The sequence below is a fragment of the Bolinopsis microptera genome, chromosome 10 (assembly GCF_026151205.1).
Source record: "Bolinopsis microptera isolate Bmic1 chromosome 10, MBARI_Bmic_1.0, whole genome shotgun sequence".
NCBI classification, from domain to species: domain Eukaryota; kingdom Metazoa; phylum Ctenophora; class Tentaculata; order Lobata; family Bolinopsidae; genus Bolinopsis; species Bolinopsis microptera.
This window is the reverse complement of record NC_087081.1, coordinates 15,673,041-15,694,934: the sequence shown is the minus strand read 5'-3', so window position 1 is coordinate 15,694,934 and position 21,894 is coordinate 15,673,041. Positions and strand designations below refer to the sequence as shown.

The 21,894-nt window shown below is 38.2% G+C and overlaps 1 protein-coding gene across 1 annotated transcript in view; it reads left to right on the top strand.

Moving 5' to 3' along the window:
• The window catches only part of LOC134822081 (1-phosphatidylinositol 4,5-bisphosphate phosphodiesterase beta-4-like), an 858,242-nt gene that overhangs the window by 37,644 nt on the left and 798,704 nt on the right, over positions 1-21,894 (top strand). The window lies entirely within an intron of this gene.

Sequence of the window (21,894 nt, the reverse complement as noted above, 5' to 3'; positions counted from 1 at the left end):
CTGTTACGTGAGATAGTCTCATCCCCGATGTAACTTTTTATTGCTATGGTAAAATTAGCTTCAAAAGTTGCGTCGTTGTAATTTCGTCCATAACTGTCGATAAAGTAAATCCTCCCGTGTTTGCGCTGTAACACCAGCCAGTGGTCACCAGGTGACGACGAATTACCAGTATTAACCACCAAACTAAAATCTTCATCAAGTTTTGGTGGTAAAATGTCGTACGCAAAAGCGCCCCGAAAATGACTGACGTCAGCTAATGTTTTGTCAATCTCTAGCGTATCCATATGGTCGCATCAATGACAGATTCATTGCTTATATACCATAAATGGAGGCTTATATCACGATTACCTGACGATCGTTTGTCACCTCTATAATTTCATCATACCAGGCTAAAACCATCAAAACCCTCCCTGCTGGAGCGGCTTCTGGGAACTCTAGCTGGAGTCGCACAGTTCCGCTTCTTTGTAAATTCAGGGCTTTCTGATTCCCGCCACTAGCGTCTTGACTCAAATCAATGAATTGGGCTGGATACGCTCCATAATAATGCTGTAGAAGATTATCACCGCTATTAACATATCCGGATTGATTGAGAAAAGCGTCCCACATGTATGTGTAGTCGTCGTTTCCTATACGTTCAACGTTACGTGGAAAATGTTCACGCCCATTAACGTATACCTGCAGTGACTTTAGGGGATGTAATGAGAATGCGTTTTTGGAGCGAGTTTTCCCAAAACTCGCACGATCCTGGACACCAATTAAAAAAGAGTGTGGTAGTGTTGAGCCAAATATCGATGATACAGTCAGATCCGCTGCTCCTTCTGGAATAGAATGAAAACTCAAAACGCTCTTGTCGGTATGATAAATGGCATTTTCTTTTTTCAGCCTCTGTTCAATTATGTTTAAGACAGCGTCCTGTGGTCTCTGAAACGTGCAGCGTAACATTATTTTATCGAACTTCACTTTGTCTGTATGATTGTCGGGAGATAGGAGAATGAACTCTGAATAATTTTTGGTTAGTGTCACTTGCATCTCCAATTCTGACGGAAGTAGCTTGTCCTGTTTGAATATGCTAGCATCGAGGTCAGAAACTAGGCAGACCTTTTTACCTAGAGCTATGTTTTTAGCTCTATCTTGTCCACCACCATTCACAACAGCTGTATCTGCATCAGGGAAGAAAGCAACGTCTTCAGAATGAGCCTTAGTTTTAACAGTATCGATCCAGTATCCTTCTTTGGAGTGTAAATGAGGGTGACAACCCGATCGTGTGTTCAAAGTGGTTTCCCAGAACTTCGAAATAGCATAAGCATTATCGAATGATTGAACTAAGGAGGCGGATCCAGCAGTAATTTCAACATTCCTGTATAATGCAGCTGCCAAGTGCGGGAGAGTACTGACCGGATGATTTGCTGCAGGATTTGCGTCGGCCGCCGTCAAGACACGAATTTCACTCACAATTTGAACATTTTGCAGCATCATTTTTGACATTGCCGGAATTATAAACGTCAAAGTGTCAGAAGCTTCAATAGATGTTGTCGGAAAAATATCGATAGTCTTTGTTTCAACAATTCCAGTTTGTGTGTGAATTGTTTCCCAAAGGTGTAAATTTGAAGGCAGAGCCTCCACAGATTTAACATATTTGGTCATCGTGCTGTTAGTGTTGAGTCAAGAATGAGAGCCAGCTTACAACTGGCTTTATATAGCCTAGGAGAGCGTCCCGTATTTCGGTTTTTTGGCGTTTTTGTTGATCTTATCTGTGGAGATGGCATTTCCCAATTTCCTGACTCCGTAATTTGCTCCTTTTTCGATACCCTTAACTGCTAATTTTTGAAGCTCTGGTTTGGCTAATTCGATGCCACTTCTTAAAAGTGACTTACCTATTGGCACGACTTGTTTAAACATCTTTTTCAGAAAACCGCCGATTCCGAACCCGGTCTGATTATTAAAATGATAGACTCCCAAGTCGTTATTCAAAGCGTTTTTGAAAGCTTGCTCCGATGAGCGGTTTGGTGTATAAGTTTGACGCATTCTGTCAGGACAGTTCAATAATTAATTGCAAATGAAATGTTCACCTACTTATATAGCTACGAATCAACAATTAGAATTGAGGTTTTCTAATGTGTAAGTTTAAGATAGTGGGATAGTCCACATTCGTAATTGAATCACAAACAGATCCGCATCCCGATGAATGGTCAAATTTGACGTCCTCACCATTTTGGTCTGTGATAATGAAACTCAGGTCTGTGAAAGAACTTACGGAAAGTGGCTTGTAGCTTGGATTCTGAAATTCGTGGAAGCTGTACCCCTTTTTGGATCGTAACGGAATACAGGTCATCAATCTCGCAAATGTATTATTGATTATGGAATCTTTCACCACGCTCGAATAAAGGAGACCACATACGACTGTGGTTTTCAGTGGGTAATCGTCAACTTCAATCTTATTCTTGTCAGCTGTATCTTTATAACACCCAAAGATTTCAAAGAGAGGAGATTTTTCATCAAATGAGAAATTTTCTGTTCTCTGGGACAACTTCAAAATATTCCGACCATTCAAATCGATCTCAAAAGTTGGAGGATCCTTTAAATTTGATCTTTTTCCATCATAATCGCCATCAAAAGTTCGATTCATTACTTTGTAGGCGGCCCTTAAAATTTCGCATGATCTATCATAAAAGCCATTTGGAATTTCGAAAAGTGAGATTTTTCCACCTTTGATGACTGCAAAACTGTTATTTTTTTCTGTTACATTGAATATTGGCGCATGGTATATGCTTTTGACGGCAATTTCATATCCATCTGTGAGATTGATTACGCTATTGAAGCTTGAAGAAAATCTACTCGGGGAGTCTCCGCTTGTCACGGTGATGTACTGCTCCATTTTTTCGAATAATAGGTTTTGAGGTTTGATTTGGTTTATTTATAGAGCCCGTAGTCTGTATTTTAGAGTCTACTCTCTTAATTTTAGATCCTAATCTCTTTACATTAGAAGCAGTGCGTTTTTTAGACTTTGATTTTTTCACATTAATCTTATCTTTCTGAACAAGTCGGTCTGGGACGTCAATGCTTTTCCTGATAGACGGTTGATCTGCTGAAACCAATAGAAATCTCATAATATTGCCGGGATAAGAGGCAGCACCGTCTTCAATATAGTTTGAAATATTGAGCCGCCTTTTTGTACCTTGGTATTTATAGATTTGTTGGTACCCTTAGCCAGTGACTTGATGAATTTTCGGTGAGGTTTTAGTTTCTTTACGTGCTTTTTCTCAAGTCGTAAAGTACCATTTAAAATGTATCGACATAAAGCCTTGATTGCTTTATGCATATCCGGGGTGTTTTTTAGAATAATGACGGCATTGTTTCTTTTAGCTTTTGACAGCATCTTTAATGCTCCATGGTGTGATTTAATACTCATGTGAATACGCTTGGGCATTGCTCAAAGTAATCAGTCGTAACTAACAGCTCCTCTGGTACAAGTGGGTGAAACGAAAGTAATACGAAATCAAACGGTTTCACATATTTATAGGCTGAGAGTAGCAACTCTTGTCTCGTTCCCAAAATTTGTCTACCTAATCTGGCAACTTGTGAAAAATTTCTCTTATTTTTGAAAAGAAGCAGATACTGACTATTATTAGATATCAACCTATAGAGTTCATTATTCAGGAACAAACTGTGAGATATAAAGATTGTAGTTGTGTTCTTGTGTGACGATCCTGCTATGAAGTGTTGTGCAAGTGCTCTATTCAGTTCGAGAATGAGGTCATCACAAATAAGGAGTTTTGGCCCCTTATATTTATCAATTACACTAAGATCGAGACCTTTCACAAATGTTATTGGTGGGTTTGATTTATCTTTTTGCCAGTTTTCGAACTCTTCTTGATAAGCGCCATACAAGTAAAATATCTTACTAGGCATCGGGTCAATCAGCTTCTCGCGAACAATCCTCAATACAGCAGTAGTCTTGCCTGATCCACTTGAACCAATCACCAAGATATTTGAATTTGCAATAAATTTAATCGACATTCTGGAGCTCCTCACTGTAGAAAGAGCCTAGTACAGGTTCTTTATCTTTATCTTCAAGTAAGAATGTTTTCGGTTGCGTATCAAGTAATGCTTTTATACGAAATATTTCGTTCGTCCAACGCTCTTCATACTCTTTAGCAAAATCTCTCTTGTATGCTATAATTCGCACTTTTTGTCCTACTTTAAATTTTGCTGGCTCTGTTTTAAAGCCAGGATATAACCGTAAGCGTATTCTGACGTAATCCTTTTCAGAAACTTTTGCTGGTTTCATTTTTATTGACGAGTGGTAACTATTATTGTAGGCATACACCAAATCGTCAATATGGTTGACCCAATTGTTATTCTTATTTTTGTAAATAGTCTTCCTATTTTCCCTCGTAATGTCCTCTGTACCCTTTCTACCAAAGATGCTTTCGTTTGCGAATAAACGTAGTACATCTTGGGACCAAAAGCCTCTAACATTCTATTAACATCAACATTAAAAATTCGGAGCCCCGGTCACACATGAGACGTTTAGGTCTTTCAGTCATTATTAACAGAGCGAGTGCTTTAACAATCGACTTTGCTGACTTATCCTTTAAAGTTTTGACCCAAACAAATCTCGAAAAACAATCAATAACGACACACAAATATCTTATATCGTCATTTTCTCCTTTAAATTTTTGAAAGTCCAATAAATCAATTTGCCAAAGATCTTTTGGTGCGTGGGTCCATGTTTTCCGAAATCGTTTAGGGCGAATAGCTTTTTTATGTAAAGTGTAAGCATCTAATTTACGTAGAGTATGTGAAATTTCCTTCTTCGTCACTTTGGGATATACTTTCTTCACTTCTCGAAAAAATTTGTCGGCACCACTGTATGATCCGGGAAAGCCTAGATCTAAGTAGAGTTTTGATAGATTCATTTTTAGTATATAGCAACAGAAGCAAACTAGCCGTTGATATTATTACCAATGCAAAAATTAGACCAAAATCTAATCGAGGCTTGCATTTATACGAGAAAGGTTCGACATGAACCAGAGGATCGTGGTATTCAGAGTCACCCCCTATCACGCTAGTAAGGTTACATAGGTAATACTCGGAGTCAAATTTCATTGGGCGGTGAATAGTTCCTTCGTAAAGCACGAGTTTCATTTTTTGGTGATTTACTTTCGGTGATAAACCATTCCACTCGAAAAGGAGCGTTGAACTGTTTCTAGCTGTGTAGAGTGCATAATTTATTTCATTCTGACCTAACCACAGCTCAAATTGTCCATTTCTATGATGAAAATACGCGTAATTGCTCGAACCGTTAAACAGAAAATACTCAAGACATTTTGGATCAAATGAAATCTTAAAATTTTCAAATTTGGACAATTCTACAGTTAATACGACAACAATCACTAAAGAAAAATTCAATAATATATTTCGCATCTTGAAACTTAATGAGATTCTAAAAGTAAACAGTGTCCTTATATAACATCTCGGTAGTCAACTTTCCCACAAGCCGTTAGAATGGTTTTGTCTTTGTGTCGCCACCCTTCTATCTCAACTACGTCATCTTCTGTGATATCATCCAATAAATTATATAACCATGATTTGCTTGCAATTGTTATTGGAAAGACCATATCATCTTTTTGAAGAAAAAACTCTAAGTAGCCACGGGAGTAGTTTTTATATAGGACTGTCCACTTTCCCTTTAATCGCTGGATTTCATTGTCATGTTTTAAGACGCACTGCTCTGCTGTCAATGGAAGCTTACAAATATCACATGACTTGAATTCGCATCTTATTATTGATTCTAAAACAAATCGCCTGCAACCATCGCGGGTTGTATAGTTACCAGATAACAGTACACCGGCCCCCAACTCTATTCATCTTGTAACTCAGCGGTCACCCGAAATAAGATAGACATTAGATTGAAATCCTGTTTCCACAAACGACCACAATTCTGGTGTATTTTTCGCGCTCAGTGATATCATAGATTGTTCCCTGAGCAGCATCTTGAGAAGTGATAGCCTTTTTACCTGCGTTTTGCTTTTATCGGCTTCTTGTCAGATGAAGGTTGTCGCTTTTAAACTGCTGCATTCAGTCGGTTTGGGTTTTACAGCCCCATCAAGGTACTTTCTATGACAATAGATTCAGCGAGCCGATCTAGAATCTTGTTTTCCATAAATGGCGTGATCGTTTTGATGTGTGATGTACTTTCCATACATTATGCTTCAGGTGTGTTGACATTAAGAAAGATTTCTGCCAGTTGAATGTAGTCTCTTCGATTTAGGGCAAACCATCCAAATTGTAAAATGAATTGATCGAAAAGATACTCAAGATCCAATGACAAAACGCCCAAGTATCGGCGATTTTTAATCCATCAAACTCAACTCCGTGTGAAAATGTAAAAAGTGGACTGATAACAACCGTTTTTGCAGGCCAAGCATTCTTCACGCACATGTATGCATCTTTGCACAATCTCAGCTGTCACATAACCCAGCCAGGTTCTGCTGCTAGAATTACTTAGTTTCAAAGTCATGACAAACACAAACGTAATAACCGAAAGAAATGAGAGTTTTACTGTCACGCCTGCTGTTTTATTAGGACGAGTCTATGACGTCACGTGACAGAGTTAGTGTTACCACGAGGGTTACTCAACATTTTAGTCCCAACCTTTTGATTTGAATGTAAAAACATCAACCCAAATGACACACAGACCACACATTTTGAGGATTACTCTTGTATTTGATCATTCAGATAATATGATGCAATAAATAGACTTTGAATCGCCAGTACACTATCGACAGTCTCCAATTCTTTTACAATACCCGTGAAAAATGTTCTTCGTATCTGTAAGTAACTCAGCAATAGAGGTTCGGTTTCCTGGAATTTTATGAAACATGGGCAGCGTATTGCTTAGTGTAAGCAAGAGAAAAATCCGTTAACTCCCTGAAGACCTTCTCAAATGTTATGTTGTAGCGACTTGGTATCGCATTAACATCACAATACATACGATAAGCAACATAACTCGGTAATCCATAATTTTGACACGAAACGTAACTGAACAAAAACGTAAATGAAAGTTTATGTCACTTGCGTCGCCAATTTATAAACATCGAAGCGAACACAAACAATTTTCTCCATTCTCCATACAGTCGAGGGTCTATGAGCCATTGCGTAAGCTATAGCATCTTCACTTTCCAAGTCATCAAGGATCTTTTTTATATCTTTTCTATTTTTTACCTTCATTGGTAATTCGTTATAGCATTGAATTTTGTGACGGATGAAAGAACCTCAAATCACCTGTGCGATGATTCCTACAGAATAAAGCCGAAAGCCACGTGATTTTGTAGGCATTATTACGATTTAATTCTATATCAATTTCTGAAATATATTCTTTAGCTTTATTCCGTGAGTAATCGCCAGTGACGAGAAAATGGTACCACCGTTTCTAAGACGACCTTTAGTAACTCTTGTACGAATTGTTGGTAACTGCTTTTTGTAGATAGACTTGTATTCATCCTCAACATCGAGATTAATTTCGCTGGGGAAGTCCATTGTTTAATAGGTTAATGAGAGTCGTCCTTTGTGTCACTCCCTTAAGTAGGTCTTTTATCTTACAACAAACACGGGAACACTGTCTGATTACATGAAAAATAAGTGAGGACCAACATAGAATTCATGTATCAAGTATGAAGTAGTTACTTTGTGTAATTTGATTTGGACGCCTGTTCAATTATATAATTTAATATGTCTAGCTTATTAAGAAATGGATGACTACCGGATCGTCAAAACCTATCACAAGAACCGTCAACCGTCTGAAAATAAAAACTAATCTGCATCAATTCATCAACCGCAAATTCGTGAAATTCACCTTGGGAATTACTAAAGTAATTACCATCACGTGACATATTTATCACATCTAGTATTTGTCTTTTACTTTTCTCCAAATATATGGGTCTGATAGCATCACAAAACAAGTACACAGCTTGAGTACTATTTAATTCGTTTTCAGTGTCTTGCTGAGTACTAGATGAATAAGGATTATGAGGTATATACGCAAATCTTTTATCATTAGAACGATTTTCTCTCTTCACAAATAATGAGAATACACTCTGAGACGATTGGTCTGGCACAATCTTCAGACCGCTTTCTCCGTAATATATTGCTGTATACGTACAGAATACAAATCTTGTTTGCTGTAAGTCGACTATTCAACATCTTGGGACTCGCTGACGATAATGTGAGTTTGTGAGTTGTTAAAATCTAGAGAATGTAGAGCTCACACAAAACTGTATACATTGTTTTCAATATGTCTTCAGACCACTACCAGTTCTCTGGTGGTAGAGAAAGAGTATGAATGGTTCCAGCAACATCTTTTACGAAAATGTATATCGGATAGGTTGGTTCTGTGGAATCGGAAAGTTCACAGATTTTAGTCGAATAGATTTCCCCTGAACAGACAAGGTGTCGATCAAACATGGTTTTTTATTATTTTCCTCGTCCAGAAACAATTAAACTTGTTTTTATTTCATCCATTGTAGACTTGATCATGATGATGAAGTCACACACGATATGGAACTAAACTATGAGATAGCAGGAACGCTTTTATAGAATAACCTGAGGGGAAATGTGAAGTTTCTCATTAAACAAGAGACGTTGCTTCTAGCTGGTAGGTAACTCGTTTAACATTCAGGTGTGCTTGCAGCTTGCAACTGGCTTATCCTTTGTTTAATATCCTGTAAATGGAATTGTCTATTTTGAAAAGTACGGGTCACCAATAAACATCAACAGTTTCTTGATTGGTGTTTTTGCAGTGGGGCGCGTGCAGTCGACCGATTCGGGAATCAGAATAGGATTATTTCTCCTACAATAAGTAGTTCGTATACACTGCTTTCGATTTCAAGTATTCTTATACGAACTCTTTTGGTTTCTTCTTTGTGTATAATTCTTAAATTCTTGGTTTAGCCACGGTTTTTGTGATTATAGCTCAAGTTAATATTTTAAGGCACTCAGTTAGTCCAAACTTTGGCAAACTTTTGCTCAATTTGTTAGGTGTTTGCGTAATCTATCAATGAACGAACTTCAGACTTAGTACACGCGTAAAAATGTTTGGTATTCGTAAGTCTAAAGAAAAATAAATGTTCTCGATTTCATGATCAGGGTTTACTGCTTTAGATTTTACATATTTTGGTTCAGAGTATTGTAAAAGCGTTACCATGCCTACGATCACGCGCGCAACGAAATATGAGTGTGTATGTAACTTATGTAAATAGTAATAAATATGAATATAATCAATCAATTTTGTTTATATAGGGTCTGTATAGCGTAATTGTAGAACGTCACTCTACTGTGTTGCGCCGCGCATTCTGCACCATGTATCTAACTGAACTTGAAGCATAGCTATATACGAGCGCCAAACATTTAAGGATAGACAACATCTGTCAGATAGCGTAACTGTGCGCGCGCGCGCGCGCGCGGACACTTGTAATTTTTATTCACTGATGAGTTGACGAGTTATATCAATCATAAGCAATACGTTATCAAATCACTGGTTATAACAGCTGGTAACAGTGTAGTAATTAACAGCAATGTATGGTTCACACCTTGTTCACGTGATCTGACACAACACTTAAAGTATGATTATAAGTATAGCAACATATTTCTTTTTACAGTGGTCCTGATGGGTCTTCAGGTTAGTAAGTCAATGTAACTTTCCCCAAGCGGGAACATACGGGTTTCGAATCCCGTCTGACCTCTTCCCCATTGGAGACCACTTTTTTAAGTTTATACTGACTCGTAAATTAATTTCATTTCAATTTATCTTGCGTGTGTGTTGCCCAAAGTTGAATGTGCAATGATCGATACGGAAATTAAAATTGTTTGTTTTACATTTGAATAAAATTATTGTACATCGTGATTTTTGTAAGGCATGGGACGACGTTTGCGATTCAGTTTTGTCGAATTTGAGAGGAACAAATAAAACAATCGTATCACAGAGAAATAAAGCTACATATGTATATTTAACTTCAATCAATAAAATAAAACTCAATGTTACCACCTTAATTTGGGTTGGTTACCATTAATTGTCAACTTCACATATATCGAGTAAATCGAATAAATTTCCACCCATCCAACCCACGACTTTGTAGAGTTTCCCAACTTCAATGAGGTATCTTTGAGTAGAGAGAACAACTTGTTAGGAAACCACAACAGTGATGAACGAGGAGTCCCATTCTGGGTATGATAGTTTTAACCTTGTAACCCACTGAATACCGATATTGTTTTTCAGTTGCACGCGATCAAGGTCATCACATCATTTTGTTCGCTCTCTCCGTTCGTCGTTAGGAGTTATGCTGCAGCCGCCGCCACTCCAATTCTCTGGCCTCTCGATTTCCTTCCAAACCACTATAACAAACCGGGACAGTATTCCAAGCAATGTTTTGGTTAGACCTTGTAAGCCGCGGGAAGTCACCCTTGTAATAATATTTTAACCCTCCACTTGATCCTCTAACTGGAACTGTTTTTTCTCTGCAGAATTAAATAAAAGATCCTTACACCAAACGTTTAAATTGGAGATATTTAGTCCAGAAAGGTAAGTTTACGCTGATGACCAATTTAGTAAGCCTTTTCCATTCAACCCCAAGCTTCTTTATGGTACCAAGATTCTAGATCAAACTCATTTTACAGAGAAAACGAACAAATAGAACACACAAACGTAAAATACCTGAAGGAGAAATGAAGATGTCGCACTATTGTCTATATTACACAGCACATCCTGCTGCACACAATAAACTCGCTATATTTTATTTAACAAGTCTAAATGTTTAGATCTGTAAAGTGAGGGAGTGGCCTCACTTTCCAGTTTGTGTACAGTATATGTAAATTTGTAATTGGAAGCTGTTAGTTTCATTCTATTTTTGTCTTTGTGTAAACTGATGTTTACATCCTTTGATATTTTACGCTGATTGGTCTTAACCTTGATCACGTGACTCGATAGAAAACCCTACTCCATTTTAGAAGGCAATGTCCCCTTGTTATAACCATAAATGGTAATCTGTAGTTCGATCACCTGTGGTCGACTACCTGTGATCACGTGACACTCCAACTAGCCAACCGATTCACACAAAAATGAATATAAATCACGTGACACTGCCTTAATGACCAATCAGAGGCTCTCTTTTACACCACGTGACAACTGTCTCAGAATAGATATTTTTTGCAAAAAGGACACGTCGATCCGGTATCGGTAAAGCAGATTGGCTGTTTTTGATCACGTGACTCGATAGAAACCCTACTCCATATTAGAAGGCAATGTCTCCTTGTTTATACCATAAATGGTAATCTGTAGTTCGACCACCTGAAACAGGTGTATGGTTTGCTAACAGTGTCTGGAAGGAACTATTGTTCTACACTAAATGAATTAGACGTCAGATAAAACAATGCCATAAATTGAACAACTGTACAATTAGAACATACAAAGAGGTTTTGGTATCACTCTCTCACTTTTCCTTGCAAAGAGAAACTTTTAGGAGAAACCGATCCAAACATTATACTTATAGTTGCATGTGACACTGATAATCACTTTCTATATTAATATAGAAGCCGCATGAGAGTGCAGTATAAGTGATTATAAATACCAAGCTCGTTGGACCGGTTGAGCTCCCATGCTTATGAAACTAAATGTGAATTTGCGTAGTGATGTGAGTGTAACTGTAAAATAAAAGATATAAACATTGGTCTCTTACTTATTAAAGTGCTCGTCTGTTGAGCTAGTTGTCTCATCTCTCACTTTTCCTTGCAAAGAGAAGTCTTTAGGAGAAACTCAACCAATCAGACACAGCTTTTTGACCCATTTTTTTTTTTTCTTGGTAAGTGACAGGTTTCAATAGCCAACAAACACTTTCTGCGCTCACTGACGGTTTTAAACCAATCAAAGGTCGAGCAGAATTATACTTTTTGGGGGTGAGATTCAACCCTGATAATCTGCGCTTTTTCCCGCGCCGACCCCATGAATTGCTCTCAATTAAGCGACTAAACCTTTTGTTCTACTAAACCTAATTTCAATTGTTTGAGCAACTTCGCGGCAGTTTTTGTTTTACAACGGATTATCCCTTTTTTTGTCTTTTTAGACCCTTAATCGGGCCCAATCTCTCCCAACAAATTTTGGGTTCGGTTTTAAGTATTTTTGGAAGGTTCTGAAAATTTTCAGCAGTTTCAGTTCGGAACCGAAGATTATAAAAAAATTTTGATAATGGAAAAAAATTAAGTTTTTCGAAAATTACCGACTTTTACCCAATTTTGCTCCAAAAGCCGCGCCCCATCAAAATGGCACCTAGGCAAAAACCCCTTGATCATTTCAAAAAAAGGTATAACAAATTTGGTACTATGAAAATTCTCACAGTCTCTAAAACACAAAAAAACCATAGTACACAAATTTTGCAAATCCAAGCAAGTTTATTTTTGTCATACCACATAAGTTGTATGACCCGCCGCGCACGAAGTGCGCGGCTCCCTCTGTATCGTCAGGACTAGTGAAACGACCGTGAGTGTCACAACGTGATACAAATTAGTTTATATCGTGCACACCCTCCTACGTTACCGAAGTTGCATGGTTGCGAAAAATATTATTTGATGCGCAGCATGAGAAACGCTAAAATGAAACGACAATGGTGGTCACGACGTAATATAACGGTCGAACCCGCAACCTCGCATTTCTACTAAAAGTAAAGGTTCCCACACCCCTGTGCGCTTCCCACACCCCTGCCGTTCACATAGCCATGTGCCTACGCGTACTGCGTGACGCGCTTGTTTCACAAGTAGGATAGGCACATAAGATCAGCTACACATAGATGGTACGTGTGCGCGCGCGTAAGTGCTGACAATTGCGTCGTATTTAACCCTGGGTGCAGTCATCGTGTCGGTTTGGGCCTATTTGGGGTTTTAAAGACTTTTCCAAAAATTTTTTAGACATGAAATCAAAAACAGGAATTTTTTCAAAAGTTTTTAGAAATTTTAAAAACCTAGATGAAAAAAAATTTAAAAACCCCTTTCATAAAAATTTAAAAGATTCTTTGTATGTATAAAGAAAACTAAAAACCCTGGTACAAAAAGGAAAGTTTAAAGTATTCTTTTATCTTTTTTATCGATCAAAAAATCTGCCGAAAAGGTATACAGCCCAAAAAAAATAGCCGCAAACACAAGTAAAATTAACAAAAAACCCGAAAAAATGGTTTTTAAAAATTTTCATGGGGGGCGTAATGACCAAATTTTTGAATTACGAGAGATAGTTTTACAAATTTGAATGCTGAAAAATTTTTAAAATTGATCTTCAAAAATCTAAAAACAATTCTACTAAAAAAAAATAGTACTAAAAAAAAAAGACAAAATTTCAAGAAGATACGGAAGTTACGTTGAAAGAAAAAAATTTAAAACGAATAACACCCGTACCGCAAGAAACGGACTTTTGCATAACTTAAATAAAACAACCCGGTGACCGGAAAACCCAATCCATCGGTCGCAAAAATCATTGCGCTAAAAAACAGGTTAGATCTTTCAGCCCCCAACATTTGACCAAAATCGTAAAAACGGGTTTTCCCTGCGGGCCCCAACCCCGCCCGGATGCGAAAAATACATTTTTCTTTGACATATTTCTCATCTGAAAAATTTCACTAATTGTTCGTAAAACAAAATTTTTAAATTTTACCCAAAAAAATTGAACGACTAATATTTAATTTGTAAGAAAACTTTTGTCTTACTACTGCCCCACGGGGAACTGGGGAAATTTGGGGGAAATAACTAAAAATTTTCCAATAAATTATTTTTTTTTAAAAGCGTTGGGTATAGTTAAAAAGACATGAAAAAATCGAGAATACTCGGCAAGTCTTTTCTTTTGTGCTTTTAAAGGCATAAAGTGCTCGGTTGATCAGGAGCGAGCTTAGTGTGCAGTGTGCGCTGAAGACGATTTACACAAGTATTTTGAAAGCCTCCTACTAATAAAATCCTTTCATATACACTTGTATGTTTTTAAAATATCCCCCTCCAGGTTAGTGTGAGTGTGTGCAGTGCAGGAGGCGACACGGGCGATGTGTCGCTCCTACACTACACTCTTGTTCTCGGTTTACCGTGCAACTGCAAGGCATAATGCAGAAGATCTTCTATTTCAAAGTTAGCTACTATACTATCAAAGAAAGCTTGTAGGATCAGAGGTTATAAGTTGGCATCATACAGCTAAACTGAATATAAGTAGCAAGTTTTGTGAGATGTGCTTCATTGAGCGGAAATTAAAGTCACGACGACGTCGCAGATTGTGAGTCAGCGAAGCTACATTTACCGACTTCGAATCCGGACCTTACTAAAATGTATTACAATGAAATCGCAAATTTGGAAAGAATTAGCTACCGGTAACACGACATCTGTCCGACCAGCGACTCTTGTCCGACTCAAGTTATCAGAAAACAAAACATATGTGTCCGGAATTGTGATATAATTTCAATAAGACACATTTCCAATTAGAGACATGATCTGAACTGTTACTAGCTACTTTGTATACGTAACATTTCCAATTTGATATATGATCTGAGCTGAACTCTACCATAGTTTATTTTCATTTGATGTCGATAAATTGGACAAATGTTATATATAAATCAGTTCAGGACATGGTCCTTCGAGCCTTGCTTGCGTCGAGGGGTAAACTGAAGATTGGTTGCGTTTTTGGATTGCGATAACTGATTCCCATACCGCTCTCTTATATGCACTGTAGGCTGTGATGTGATTCGACAGCCTGTTACAGCTTGTTAGTGTACGGCTAGCACGATCCTGTCCTCAAATAGTCAATCACGTATCGATGGATCGGATCTCAATGGATCAAATCAGGATTAGGACAGTGGGAGCCACTGGGAGACCTTGGGTCAGAAACATGATCCACGATCCAAGAGGGGTCAGATCACCATCACTAATTAGAGACGTATAATTAGTGATGTGATTCATGGATTGAATAAATTTACACAGAAATGGGCTAGATCTGGGGTAGAGTTCACATGTCAATTCAGTAAATCATAGCTGTACATTAAGAAGTAAACATGATCTGACTGCTCGAACTCGTAGACCCACATAAGGGACGGGAGCTCTTGCTAAAGGGGGGGGGGGGGGTTCTCGTATCAAGGGATGTGAGACGTACTTGCCAAAAGCATGTAAGGGGAGTGAGCCGATCAAGTGTTCTTAGGTATATATACTGGAAGATAGAAGGTAGTAGTATCGCATTCTATCAACAGTCATGCCTACCTTCTCCAAGTTCCTAAATGGTTCCAGAGGATGTCAACCAAGTGCTTGATTCTGACGGATATATCTACACCAGGAAGAAATCTGATGACAGCGTCCTCTCCTCTGCTTGGCGTTGCCAGAAGAAACAAAACTCTTAAATGGTCCCTGCCACTGTTACCTCGCTCTCCCGTCCAACACTCTTTCCATTGGACGTAAACCACACAACCACGATTCAGATTCGGCTACCCCACAGAGACTCGAACTCCTTACAACGCTCAAGAGGAAGGCTGCAGAACAACCCCTGTCGGTAGTATCTAGATAGCCCGACCCCTGTCCGCGGACAACTGTCCACGAACAACATCACATTGAGTGGGGTAGAGCATAGTTTTAAAGTCTACAGACTTCAGGTTGTTGAGTTCTTAGGTCAAAACCTATTTTACGCTCTCGCGAGTCGAAATTTATGTACTTATTACCTCGGGGCGGAAGACGTTTTCTACCGGAATATTCTCAGATCCTTGTTAAGTTTGCCTTGTACTATTTGTACTCGAGACTTCCTATTCCAGAAAAACCTCCTAAAGAGCTCCATGTCCTGTCCTGGTGTAACGCATCTATGTCCCTGGTTCCCTGCTCGTAAGGTTGCTTAATCGTTTCATAAGCCTTGACACCACCCGCTGATTGAAATTCGCGTGCGATGATGTGAACCCTGCTTGATTCAGGGGATACTTTATTATGCAGTAATATGATCTGGTAGACAGTTGTTCGTGGACAGTTGTCCGCGGACAGGGGCGGGCTATCTAGATACTGCCACATGTTCATACTTAATTAATTTCAATGTTCGCAAAAGTTGTGTCTTGCTATTTTCCGATTAGTTGCAGCCAAATAGTACAGCAGGTCACAATTTAACTTTGATTCTTTCTTACAGCAGGCAACTTAACAAGGATCTGAGAATATTCCGGTAGAAACGTCTCCGCCCCGAGGTAATAAGTACATAAATTTCGACTCGCGAGAGCGTAAAAATAGGTTTTGACCTAAGAACTCAACAACCTGAAGTCTGTAGACTTTAAAACTATGCTTTACCCCACTTAATGTGATGATGCTGACCATTTTCATGCCCAAGATGAGCCCTTAGCTCCCATCAGAAGCTGAGATATCTTGTAATAAGTACATAAATTTTGGCTCGCGATAGCGCTAAAAATAGGTTTTGACCTAATTTACTCAACAACCTGAAGTCCTGTAGACTTTAAAACTATGCTCTACCCCACTCAATGTGATGATTCTGATCATTTTCATACCCAAGTTGATATCCTTTCTCCAATCAAAAGTGGAGATATGTGGGGTTAGAAATCACGAAAGCGTCAAAAAGGGCGTGGTCAATTGAGCAAATACTGCCCCCATATTCAGAAAGTCTACCCAAGCCAAATTTGTTCCTCGGGGCGGAAGACGTGTCTACCGGAATATTCTCAAACCTTGTCTAGTTGGCCTGCTGTAAGAAAGAATTAAAGTTAAATTGTGACCTGCTGTGACTATTTGACTGCAACTAATCGGAAAATAGCTAGTAGTGGCCGATTAAGTAGCCACTTTGTGCGACTAGCCGAATTAGCAGCCGGTTAGTAGCCGTCTAGTGACCAATTTTCAAGTGCCGGCTAGTAGCCTGCTAGAAGCCGGTTTGGGACCTCGAGAAAGTAGTTCTGCTTTAGAGACAAGCTAGTGACCACCTAGTAGCCACTTTTTGGTCACTAGCCGGCTAGTAGCCGGTTTAGTAGTCGGCTAGTGACCACTTATAAAGTGCCGGTTAGTAGCTGGTTTCATGTAAAATATCTTTTAAGTGCCCGTACAGTGGCCATATAGAGGCCGTATAGAGGCCGTATTAATAATGGCCGCATAGAATAGGGGCCAAACCTAATCGGCCCATTTCCCCATAAAGGGAGCATATCAATCATGGAAATGTTATGAAATTTAAGGTAATATGTATTATATGGTATCTTGCAATTAGTATTGCTAGAATAATTTGCCATTAATTGTATAGCATAAGTAAATTGCTGGACCACACTATTGATAACGTTCAAATTTGTCACTCGGATATAATTAGTTACGAATAGCACTGATTGTAGCGTAGCAAAATAATAATTAATATACAAACAGGATCTTACCGTCAATAATGATTCATAAAATCTTTAATGCGGTAAACTGTACACTTGAAACAAATTTTCTCAACATCTGTTGCATGCAGCTATATCTTTGATTTCGTTTAATTCATGCAAGTTATCTATGTGCTAATTTCTACTACTTAAATCACTTCTTAAAAACAGATTAAAAAGTTCATTCTAGGTCTCCCCCAATCTTCTAATAAATAAATTATCTGATTCAATAGCAAAAGAGGGGTGTTTACATATTATATTGCTCAATGAAATAAATAATTAAGATTTAAATGTGGTATAGAAGTCGTTCGTTTTTGGTGGAGTATTATCAGTTGCCATCAACAACAACAACAACAAACTATTCCCAATTACTGACATGCAGATCCCGGCCGGGATTTGGCGATTTTGTCCCGGTCGGGATTTTGTTTTTAGCCAAAGTTCACGAACCTGTGAACATTTTCCGTAAAGTTTTACTACAACAGTGCTCTACAGTGCTTCTTAATAGTTAGATCATTTCACTTTCTCGTCGCCAAAAGTTTATTGAAATTCAACTTTCCAAGTCTTATGTGAAATGTTTATGTTACATGATCAAAATTCTATGAATTTTGATCTATGGTAGTTGGCAAAATTTCAAGTCAAACAAAATTTACTAATGTTCAAAATTAATTATATGTTCAACTGTTCACTTCATGAGTAACAAATTACAAAATGTCAGAAGAAAGCTGAAGTCCGAACAAACTTAGAAATACTCAAGAGTCAGGGGCCTCGCCCTCATCAGCTTCTTCATCTGATGAAATATATCAAATAATAATTTGTGACACGCTATGGTCGATCCACCAATGAGAGCGCTCGCGCTCTCTATGTCAGAGATAAAGAGAGAGATAGAGAAAGATAGAGAGATAGAGATTAGAGAGAGATAGAGTAGTTACTACTACTTACTGTCAATTTTAACTTGACATACCTCAGTTTGTTCTGGAAGATTTTATTTAACATATAACATTGTTTCATTTTACTGAGATTGAGAAATATTGGAAAATCCCGGTCCCGGCCGGGATGACATTCATCCCGGCCCGGTCCCGGCCGGTACTGAATTTCGATCCCGGTCGACCACTGCTGACATGGTACTCTCCCGTCTAGACGAAATTAATGGACCCACGGCCCCCCTAGAGATAAGAGAATGGTCCAGTCCAGGAGGAGTACAGTGCTTGCGATAATGTGAACCTACTTGATTCTGTGTCAAGCTGTCGAGGGGTTCACATCATCCTAAGCAAGTTATTAGGCAGTCATATGATCTGGTAACCATCATATCATAAGTTTATCACGAACACCTGTTCGTGAACAGTGGTCGTGCTATCTGTATTCGGCTCAAATTATGTTTGCGCACAACACTTATCACACTGTTATGTGGTGTACGTACGTTGCAAATTAGATAGAGTTTCAGAAATGTTAACAGGATATACTTTTTATTCAAAAAGTGCAATTTAAGTGGTCTTTTATGGTCAGACAATGCTAGTTCTGAGCACATTTGCAAATTTTGGCCCATCTGACGATGGGTTTACGCCAAATGGCTGTCGCGCGCTACTGCACAAGCGCGAAAGTGTCTGCAGAACAGGTCAGGACTTTCGACAAATCTGTTCCAAATAAAAAGTTCGAAAATCGAGTGTTTTAGTGAATAACTTAGAATATATTTTTGATTTTCACAAGATCTGAATGACAGATTTTCTTCAAACTTTCCAGATAGTTAGATGGCTATATGACAGATAATGTGTGAGAGTTTGGGAGAATTTCTATGTGCCAAAATGGAGATATGACTTCAAACACAAGAAAATATCTCCAAATTGGCGGTTTCTAGCGGAACACAGGTATATATTTAGAGATCTGAATGATAGATTTTTCTCTAAACTTTCCAGACAGTTGTATGGCTATCAGAGGAATAATCTGTGCGATTTTGGGCGAGTTTCTATATGCCAAACTTGAGATATGACTTCAAACACAAGAAAATATTTCAAAATGGCGGTTTCTAGCGGAACGCAGGCATATATTTCGAGATATATGCTGGAGAATAATGCACCTCTAAGTCAGCATAAAAAGCACATGAAGAAGTTGAGTTACAATCAGTTATTCTCAGATTTACATCGACACGCCGAGCTAATCAGCTTGTCTTTGTACTATAGAGTTCAACTCTGTGGAAAATTTGAACAAACTTGAAAAAGAGTTATCGCTGCCGATGTCTTAATGCTTTTCATACAAAATTGATGTCTCGGACCAAAGTACTAACAATAAAGTATGGAACTTTGTAACTCTCGAAAACTCAAACCGTTAACAAAGCTGAATCATTCGAGATTGATGGGTATAACGAAAGACCCCTTGGCTACTCATGCTGTTGAAAATCTTTCTAAATTGATGACAGGCAATATTGAACTATGTAAATCTGCGGCCAGTACGAGACAGACTGGTATCAGCGCAGCCTAATTATCAGAAGGATCAGTTCAAACAGCAACAGAAAGAGCTCGACTCTGTCCAGCAAACTGTACAAACTGAGATGAAAAAACTTGGTGTGACATCGTCAAGGAGAACTGTGAAAGGGCTGTGAAACAACTACCGGTGCTCCGTCGATTAAGACAGTATAAAGACAGCTGTTAAAAACGTCCGCAGAAAGAATTTCATTGTATACGGTGTACCAGACAATTAGGGCAGTGATCCACATATAGTGGCAGAAGAAGTGATCACCGAGATTTGGGAATCATCGGTAGTGTGATCCTGAATTGGTGACAGAAAATTTGATCAGGATTAAAAAACATGCAGATAGTGGTAACCGAGACCGATAAAAGTGACATTGGCTTGCATGGGATCAGTCAAAATGGTTGCTGCTCGATCAAGAAACCTGAAGAAATCTAAATGGGCAGCGTACCATATACGTGGTTCATCACACCTTGACAGAAATAGGGAGGAGAAGCAGCTCATCAGAACTTATTGTAAAAATGAAGGAAAGTAATAAGTATCATTATATTACAATCGTGATTGTAACTCAGGTATGTGATGACTTGTAGAACACACATCACTGAATAGCAATCGTGATGCAGGTCTCACCCAGGCCAGGTTTAGCTATGTATATAGGGCTCTTTTTTTGAGGAACAACTACCTATACCAGTTGTGTTGTGTGCGAAGCGTAAGGTACATCGTTTCATTTTTGGATATCATATTGGTATATCCTAAGCAAAAGAAATTCATATTTATCTAATTCTATGTAATTACTCTACATGTAATACTTTGAAATTATATTATAGTAAACATTAACCATGAATGTACCAAAAGCTGGTCCCCAAACAAACAAACAAAAGTTGACGTAAGCAGCAGGGCCATTTCAATATTCCTTCCGAAGAGCTAATAAAATGATAAGCAATTATACGATGACGTGACGTGTTAAAGTATTGATTGTACAATCGCAACATTGGCTCATTATGATAGGAGGCTAGGCGGGACCGGCTTTTCTTAATAAGTATAACATTTCCATATACCTTAAGAGACATATTAAATGGTACGAAATTTGGGGATTTTTGGAAAAAATCCCCATATTTTCGTACTGAATTCTGAAATTTCGTACTGAATTACTGTATTTCTGAAAAAAATCCCCATATTTTCGTTCCCCCATAATTTCGATCCCCGCTAATTATGATCCACATAAATATGTCTTGTAAGGTAGACAAGTCCGTGAAAAAAGCAAAGTCTGTTATAGGCTGGATCAAACGAAGCTTGATCTGCCGTAACAAATTTGTTATGCTGAATGTTTACCGAACTCTAGTTCGACCTCACATCGAATACGCTGTGCAAGTGTGGAATCTACCAGCAGAGCACAGAAACTGGAGAACTATTAAAGTATTAAGACTATTAAGAAGATGTTCAAGAGAGAACTTACACGAATAATCGACGAGATTGGTATTCTACCATACGATGAGAGATTGAGAATCCTTCAGTTAACAACACTACTGGAGCGCCGTATGAGGAGTGATCTTTTTGAAACCTTTAAAATAACGACGGGTAAAGTGGACTATGGACAAGATCTTTTCAGGATATCACGTAGCGGTACCAAGATTCTAATTAAGATAAAAGAGGAAATCAGGTCCTCAGTAACCGTGTTAACAATTACTGGAACAAAGTACCAAGTTCGGTTAAAGAAGCCAGTTCAGTAGACGCATTCAAAGCTCGACTTCAATGTTATAAAACTGAACTGATAGCGAGTGCAGCATCGTCAAAGGCTCACTTCTAGGATCTTAACGAAATTTTGATGTCAAAAATAAATACATGTGAGCATAATTCATATGCATATTTCATGTCTAATAAGCCATTGATTGCTAAATACCAAGGAATCATGTTTTTTGGTTGTTAAATTCAGAACTACATGTTCTAAAAATAATTAATCATAACACTAAAAATAATTAATCATAACATTTTCCGGATAGGAACATTTTTCTTTTTGAAAATATCGTGTGAACTGCAATAGCGAAGAATG